Here is a 7,797-nt window from a genome sequence, read left to right as displayed (position 1 = left end):
GAAGGATGACCCAAGTAAAAGCACACCTACACGAACCACAGCCCACATTCAGTTATGTGGTCAGTTCCCTCTGGTGTCAAAAATAAAGTCTAACTTAAAGCTTCTCTTATTAGGATACAGGATTATTTGCACTACGAAATAGAAACTGCAAATAATGTCCAGAGTTGCGGGAACTTTGTAACTGGCAGCACACATCCCTTTACCTAGTACTGCATTTTTTTTCTTTCCCTTATCTCTCCACTCTATAACAGGTAAATTTCAAGTGTACCTACCCCTTACTCTATGCTACTTTACTGAGGCAGTGGATTGAGAACCTCATTCTTTCTCTTTCCTTATAAGGCATGAACGATCTGAGAATAATTCAGATGTTCTTTCTTAAATTGCTCTTAAATTCCCTGATCCTGACTATATTCAAACTGTGATCCCTTCAAAGCATCTCACTAGCACCTGCAAGCACTGTTACCTTGGGTAGAAACCTAGCTCAGCTTTCTAAATTGGAGTAACACTTTGGTTTTGAAGGACTGCCTTTCTTTTAATTTATTTTATTTTATTTTATTTTATTTTAATGCTCATGGTACAGAATTTGCTGTGATATACAAAGAGCTCTTTGACAAATTATCTTGGTCTCTTTACAAGATGGGCAGGGCAACCCAATAGTGAAGTAACCCCTGCATGTTCTGTTCTGTTTGACCAAGTGAATCAGTCACCAGTGTGGCTTTCAAGCTGCAAACTGTTGAACTAAGTGTTGAACCACGAGGAACAACTTCTGTTTCCTTCCATCCTGTCTACCTGGTTGTCAAATCCTGTCCCACAGAGTTGTAGGCAACCATTCAGTCCCAGGATGTAATTGCTGGTAGTCTAGAAGGCTGCATTCCCAATACCCTATTGTAAACCAAATAGCTTCACTGTAAATGCTGAAAAGGCATGAAAATTACTGTGTGTGAAATAAAATGATCCCCTCTTCAGAAAGCCCAGATTAACCCTTTGGGTGATGAGGTTATAGATGCATTTTGTTTAACTGAAAATGCTTCAGTCTGCTTAGAGCCCAATAAATTCAAGTGACCCTGATGATGTACTAACATAATGCACATGATGTTATGAGACTGGGCTTGCAATTTTCACAACAATGTCTGGGGAAATGAATGCTCAGTCCCAATTAGAGCTGCTAGTATTAATCCGGAATTTTCAAAGTTGCTTGAGGAAATTTGGTCTTGAAATGAGTTAAGCCAGATGGATTGAGTAAACCACACAGTTAGAGCTGTGCAGTTCCTGCCTGTTCCACTCGGTGTGACTGCATCTTTTACCACGTGAGCAAAGCAAAGCAGTGCAACCATTTCTGTCAATGTTTCTGCAAGAATCCCCCTCTCATGGCTGGAGCCCTTCTGTAAGATGCCAGGAAGCGGTTTATGAATTGGTAACTGCTGGGTCTGTCCTTATTGTTTTAGGATTCCTCTGCTCCCACATGGACCTGGCAGTCTCTTCCCAAAATGCTGGGGTAGTGCAAGAATGCTATTTCTGTAGCTATCCATTCCACACTGGGTTCTTAAATGCTAGTTAATCAGACCTCAAGTATTTGGCTGTTCTGAGAAGTGGGACTAAAGGCAAAGATGCATCTTATCATCTGCAGAATCTGACTCCGCAAGTGGGCGGAGGCAGAAGTTCAGAGCCTACATCCTTCATTCAAACGGAATGAAACTTGCCAAAAATGTGGCACACTAGTAATTGTAGTCCCTGCAGGGACTTGAGGTGACACCACAAACTCCATTTATTTGGAGCATTAAGATTCCTCTGAGTATAATGAAGACCAGGACTTCTAGAGATGGGTCATGGCATCTGACAAGCCTGAACATCAAAGGCCATTTGCTAAGAAATCACAAAGGACACTGGCAGTGTTCTCCTTCTGTACCAACAGCCTCTGGGAGTGGAGAGAACAGGGTTGTTTGGAGTGCTTGGGGTTTTTTTGGTGTGGGGCCTTTTTGGATCTTTTCCCTTTAATTTGGTTTTGTCTGGCATGAGCGATTCTAAGCAAGGCAGCCTGGAACACCATACAAATGTTGTAACTGAAAAATTCACAAACAAATATTCCAGCATTTATGTAGGATTGTAGTGGAGGGTGAGAGCAGCTGTTCGTATTGTTGCAAAAGCTAAATGTTTTCATGGAAATACAGCTTCTTCTGCATCCAATTTATCTTTTCAAGCACAACAGTGTGAGGATCAGAAAAGAACTGGGTCTGGGGATGCCAGTTTCTGTTCATGGGTTTTTCTTTTGATTCCCTCTCTTTGCCTCCATCTTTTTTCTCTTGAATTCAAGCAATTAAAACCCTGCTACACTTTCAATATTAAGTCTAATTTGTATTCTGAGAGATTTTAAAACTTCTGTGCATCTTGGGGCACTGTTTGTATCTTCTTTGCTTAATGAAATTGTTCTGGAGGTGTCATGGTCAGTGTCCAGAGCTCTTCTCAGTGAGACGTGTTACATGTGAATGTGGAGGGAAATGGATGATGACCAGAAGTTTATTCACATCAATGAGCATTGAATGCATTAAACAGCAAGATCCAGGGAGTGGTCTCCAGAGGTAGTTTAGAATAAAGAGCCTGTCTGAGAGAGTGAGTGCTGGAAAACATGGAGATATGTGTTAATGCATATCCCCCTTCACTACTGTGGGAGAGCTGTTTGCTCCTTGTCATGTCTCCCTGGTACAGCATCTATCACAAGAAACCTCTGAGCTGGATGAGCTTGTAAATGCCACCGCGTAATATCAGGTGTCAGTAACACAGGTTAATTCATCTGAGAAATTTGTGAAGAAAAAAGAAGCCATGAGATAATCATGGGCATAATGGGAATGTAGGTGTGTAATTGCAGGGTTGCGATTCTTGTTCTGCAGAGCTGCAATCTGTTTGAAGCCCAAGAATGCACAGTGCTGTCTCACTGTCCTGTGTTTTGCCCTCACATCCTTGATGACCACCTGATGATATGACTTTTCATGGAATTTGGTCAGTTTAAGGCTTATGTCTGGATAACCCAAAATCTGGGGTTTGTGATCCTGTAGTGTGGTATTCTGTGTAGCTCTGTTTTTCTTACATGAGAAGCTGTGTGTCTCTGTGTGTCTGTGTTTGAGCCCTGATTTTGAATCAGATAAAGCAAAACACAGGAAAAGGACAATAAAAGCATTGAGTCATAATTATTTACAGTTGAACATATTAGACAATTATATGCAGTTACTGCTTCTGATAATGGTAGTGGCTACACTGGTGTATATTTTGGCAAAGCAATACTATAGAGAGATTCCAGCCCTTTGACAGTTCTGGTTTAGAGATTGTTGTGACTTTCTGAAGACAAAAAAGTGGGGGTTTTTTTTCCCCCAAGGTTTTTATTTACTGGAGAGGAAAACTGGATTTGAAACAAGCTAGGTTAATTTCCATTATTTCCAAAAGGGCAATGTGATGTTCTCTTGATGGTCCAGTTCCTCAGGCTGTGTAAGGTCCAGCCTGGTTATCAACAGAGATCACATCTGAGTTTTGCCTTCCACAGGTGGTCCAACTCCCCATTCTTCTCTGCAAACAGCCACATTCCCTTGGCAGAGAAGGTGGGAGTCTGGTCATAAGCTTCCTGCAGGCCAGGAGCAGCCCCAGGATCAGCTACTGGACTGTGCCACTGAAGTTAATATTGGTGCACTGGCAAATGTGGGTTTGTTTCCTCAAAGATAAGTTCTGTTGTCAAACAGAAGCACTTCTGCTCACACTGACCCTCTCTAGAACACCGTAGAGGAGGAAAAATCAATAAGTGCAGACTAGGATAAACTAAAATAAACATTTTCAAGCTTTTAAGAAACTAACAAAATACTGAAAGGAAGAAAATAATCCCTGAAGGGATACACTCTGTTGACTGCCCTGAGAGAGAGCAGTGCTACTAACAAGTGAGGCTGTTCTTTCCTCACTAATATATGGCCAGATGCCTGCAAGTTCCCTCAGCACAGGACTAGTGCCTGGTGTGTTTTGGTCTCACCCAGTGTTGTGTTTGTGGCCACTGGGACCAGACGGTGATGGGCTGTGGGCTGAGGAGCTTTCAGAGACCAGGAAGGCTGCTCATTCTTTCAGTCCTACTAATGCCTGTAAGCCTGTTTCTGCAGGAAGTGGCTCATTGTGGAGCAGAGATGATGTGCATAACATGGAAGAAGCAGGAAGATGAGCTAGCTGAGGTCAGACTTGCTTTTCAATGTATGCACATAGCTCTTGGTACTGACCCCAGTCTGAAGGAGATTACTAGCTTTTAGACAAAACACAGTATCCCAGGAGGATGCTGTTCATCTTCACCACCTGGGCTATGTGGACACTCCTGTTTTGCAGTCACCATTTCAATTCTAGGTTGTTGTCATGTGCTTTCCTAGGGGCTGTTCTCAGATCAATCTAATGACTGAGGTAGGTGCACAAAATGCATGCCTGGAAAGCAGAGTAAGAACTGGTATCTTCAGGGCTAGGACTTTAACCCACTAGCCTGACCTCCTGTATCATCAAATTACAGCCCATTCTCTCTGCAGGGAGTGCAAGAGCTCATTTGAATTCAATAATGCAGTTTCTAGAAAGGCAATCAAACCTGGATTGGAGAACATAAAGGGCTAGAGAATACACTCCTTCTTTAGTATTTTGTTCCAGAGGATAATCACTCTGTAATAAATGTGAACCAGATGATTCATTAGAATTTTTCTAACTCCAGCTCTCGGCATTGTTCTGGTTCTTGCTATGCCATTCCCCCCTTGATTACAGCTCTTAAAACTGGCATTTTTCTCCCCATGTTAGAACTTGCACAGTGTAATCAACCTGCCTCTCAACACCCTGTAAGAGCCAAGCCTTGCAATGTCTCTGAGCTAGAATCTCTCCTGTTCCTCTTAAAAGCAGCTCAGTTATATAATCCATCCTGCCAGTAAAGACCATTCTATTAAACTTTTCCCAGTTCCCTCTGCTTTCCCTTTACATAAATCTCGTGACATGGATGCACTGGCATTTCTGTGTTTGCCTGTGAGTTTTCCATGTAAAGCTGAAGGTGTTAGGGCTGGCTGCAAGACCCTGTGTGTCCACATAACTCACTGCCCAACCAGTGTCTGTGTGCTGTATCTGTGGTTCTCTCTGAGCTGAAACTTCTCTCTGCATCAGAAACAAAAGGATGTTCTTACATCCTCCTTCAGCTCAGTCCTGCAATGCTCCATTTTCAATGGCCATCAGAAGCCTGCCTGAACTTTGGAACATATATGTTGACCTTTAATAGTAAGTTGGTGTTTGGGATGATTTTTTTCTTCTCTTGGGGATATGCTGGATTGAAGAGATTTGGAGAAGTCACTCCCTAGAGTTTTTAGGCAGTTTTTCTAATGTGCATTAAGCCACCATAGCTCCCGTATTAACTGTGTTTGTGTGCTTGATACTGGTTAAATGAAAAGAAAAAATGAAATTAAACATCTGTTCCTTAACAAAACCATGCTTTCTTGACAAAACCATGCTTTCTTGATTTTCCTTTCAGGAAAAGCATCTGACTCAAAAGACTAAAGCCTTTAAGTTTAGCATACCTTTTAATCTCATTGACATCTTCTGAACATTATTTTCTGTGTGCAGAGCCTGGGGTAGACCAAGCAGAGAGAAAACAGACAATGAGAGTCTAATAGCAGAGAGTAGAATAGACTGTGGAGCAGCCCATTTGTATCTGATGGCTCCTGGACACTTTGGCTGCTCTCTGTGGAACTCCTTGAACCTGCAGTTCAGCTGTGTTTAGTGCCTGATATGTCTGATATGTTAAAAACCCCATGAGTTTTTCTGGGCAAGCCAAGTGGTCCTTGTGAAGCCATTTCAGTTATCTTTTCTTTTTTCTTATTTTCTTCCTTTCCTTTTTTCTTCTTTTCAGTTCTACCATTTTCTGTTGGTTTTGGTTGGTTTTGTTTTTGTTTGTTTGGTTGGTTGGTTTGCTTTTTGTGTTTTTGGGCTATATAATGTGAGCACTGTCACTTAACCAAATTAAGTACACCACTAGAATTCCGAAATTACTGGGGACATGAATAAGCACTTTTGTCAATATAACTGTTCCCACGTAGTCACATCTGAACTGCAGATGCTGCTATGGAGCAAAAAAATGATCCCCTAGACTTCAATAAGTCAACCTGAACATTATCATTAAACCAGATACGTTGTTTCTGTTACTGAAATGAACCCTGGAACATCTGTGCAGAGCCAGTGTTAAAATGTCACCTCTCAGTTTTGGGAGTGCCACGTATCACCGGAAACGGTGTTTGCTCCTTCCCTCAGCGGTGTTGCACAAACAGCCCTGAATTGCAGCTGACTCACCAAAAAGTGCCCTTTTCTCTGGTAGCATTCTGCGGGTTACGTTGGTGGTATCTCACCAGATTTCTGGCATAGTCTGAACCTGGTGTCATTGGTGGGCAGGGTGTGACACAGCCAGGTATGCTGAGCACACACACACACTGTGCTGCAAGCAGCTCTGTGTTCCTCAGAGAAAGGCGGTGAGGATTTGTTTAAGTACCTGAGAGACAAAGGCTTTAATCACAACACACTTTCGTAGGTAAGATCAACAAACTGAGAGAAATCTGAAATTGTAACATGCTGTTCTTGGACACAGATTGGCTCCCCAGCAGCCTTTTTATTTCTCTGGTTTTAGTTACCTTTTGTAGTTTTATGACAGGTATGACAGGCTGGAGCCACTTTGGTTGCGAACACTTCTCTTTGAAGATTCTCCTTTTGAAATGAAATGTTTCTTGGCCGTTCTTAGCTCAAAGGTGGAACTTTATAGGGAGCGGGATGGAACTGTTTGCAGTGAGGGGAACTCCAGACCAATTTTACTTCCTTTGAAGAGGTGTGTTATTCCTGAAGCTGCTCCTGTGCCGTAGGAAAATGATCTGGGGCCAAGCAGGAAGCTGTGAGATCGGTGGCACAGCCCAGTGAGCCCCCACCCTGCACCACACTGTCCCTTCCCAGCCAGCCCGTGTTATTGGAGACTGAGCACTCAGGATGGGCAAGGAGAACTTTTGTACAGATTTATTCTTAAAACCCACGTCCGAGGGTGGGCCTGCACGGCCATTGTTGGGTACAAGTTGGTAATGCTGAAGTCATTGGTTTTGTTTGGTGGGTTTGGGTTTTTTTTCCAGCTACTTCCACGCTTCCGCCCGCCCGTGTGTTTGAAGCTCGTTGTGCAGTGCTGAAGAATAATAAAGGCAGATAAAGGAAATTCATTACACGACCCACTGTGCTGGTGACGCTGGGGAGGTGGGACTCGGCCTCTCCGGGGTGAGGTGAACTGAGCTGAGCTGAGGGGGAACCTTCTCATGGCGGGACTGAGGGGGGCTGAGAGGGAATCCCCTCACAGCCAGGCTGAAGGGATCATCTGAGTGAGGGCTAAGCTGAGGCGGGCAGAGGGAAAACCTCCTCACGCCCGGGCTGGGCTGGGTTGGGTCGGGCTGAGGGGCGATCCTCTCATGGTCGAGCTGAGGTTTCTGAGGAAGCGCCTGTCGTGGCCGGGCTGAGGCGGGCTGAGGGAGGGACCTGGCTGGGCTGAGGGATTCCCTCAGGGCACCTGGGGGGGGCTGAGGGGACACCCTCAGGGCCACACTGAAAACAGAAGAGGTGCCGACCTGAGGCGGCTGACGGACCTCTCGGGGCCGGTCTGAGGAGGGATGAGGAGGCGCCCTGAGGAGGGCTGAGGGGACACCCCTGCGGGCCGGTCTATGGGCGGCTGAAGGGCCGGTGAACGGCGCGGCTGAGGGAACGCCTATTAGGGCCGGTGCAGAGCATGGCTGAGGG

The sequence above is a fragment of the Zosterops lateralis genome (assembly GCF_965231275.1).
Source record: "Zosterops lateralis genome assembly, chromosome: 19".
Lineage (NCBI taxonomy): Eukaryota > Metazoa > Chordata > Aves > Passeriformes > Zosteropidae > Zosterops > Zosterops lateralis.
The sequence above is the reverse complement of the archived record's forward strand: the minus strand, read 5'-3'. Positions refer to the sequence as shown.